The sequence below is a fragment of the Egretta garzetta genome, unplaced genomic scaffold (genome assembly GCF_000687185.1).
Source record: "Egretta garzetta isolate BGI_Z169 unplaced genomic scaffold, ASM68718v1 scaffold557, whole genome shotgun sequence".
NCBI lineage: Eukaryota > Metazoa > Chordata > Aves > Pelecaniformes > Ardeidae > Egretta > Egretta garzetta.
Window position 1 is genome coordinate 221135 of NW_009260264.1, and position 887 is coordinate 222021.

The following is an 887-nucleotide window of genomic DNA, read 5'->3' on the forward strand; positions in this document are numbered from 1 at the left end:
GTTTCTCCCCTCCCAAAGGAGCTCATTGCTAAGAGTATTATAAAAACCAGTTGCAAGGCCCCTTCCCAGTTAAAAAAAAAAAAAGGCTGGAAGGATGCTCAACTCTATGCCGTTTTAAAGGGATCCCATCTTTCTGATGTTTCTGATGAGGGCAGCTCCCACCCCTCACGGTTGCTTAGGTTCTGCCACATCTGTAAATGAAGAGCTTCCCTCACTCACCCGCCTGTCAGACTCCCCCTGCTCCCCCGAGCCATGTCGGCCAGAAACCCGTGTCCCGGCACGTGTCGCTTCCCACAGGCCCAGCACACCCTGGGGGAAAAAACCCTTCATTTCCTGCACTTTGACTTGTCTCTGGTTATTACAGCATAGCGCTGGGAATAAGAGCTCTCTTCTTCTGGGCAATTCCTTTAACTGCTCTAAAATACAGGCTCAGCCTTAAATTTCTTTCAAACTTGGTGGACTATGAAGAGAGAGAGTGAGCTATCTGTTCCAAAACTCAGATCATTCAAACAAGGGGATCTTTCTGAGATTAACTACCTGAACGCAAAGGGCAGAAGAGTTCCTGCCTGCCCATCTTGACTTAATCTGCCAGCTATAAGTGTTAGGAGGTTCTTAGCATTTCGCCCCATTCACAGCATTCACACGTTACCAGTGTGCAGGCAGGTCTCCATCCATGCCACCTTCTGTACTCCCATCACTGCCTGCTCTATGACCTGCCCAAAATGCCTTATTTCACAGGGGCTCTGCCATGGATCAAACAGATTCAAGCAACTAGCTCCCACAAACCTTAGCAAAAGAATAGTTAACACCAGGAAAAAAGAAAAAGCACTTTTATCACAGCACACTTGTAAAACAAGCAAGACAGTACCATAGGAAACATCCCAGCA

At 47.4% G+C, this 887-nt stretch overlaps 1 protein-coding gene across 1 annotated transcript in view; it reads left to right on the forward strand.

The window, feature by feature from the left end:
• The window catches only part of GABRB1 (gamma-aminobutyric acid type A receptor subunit beta1), a 64670-nt gene that overhangs the window by 41336 nt on the left and 22447 nt on the right, over window positions 1-887 (forward strand). The gene's annotated exons all lie outside the window — the stretch shown is intronic.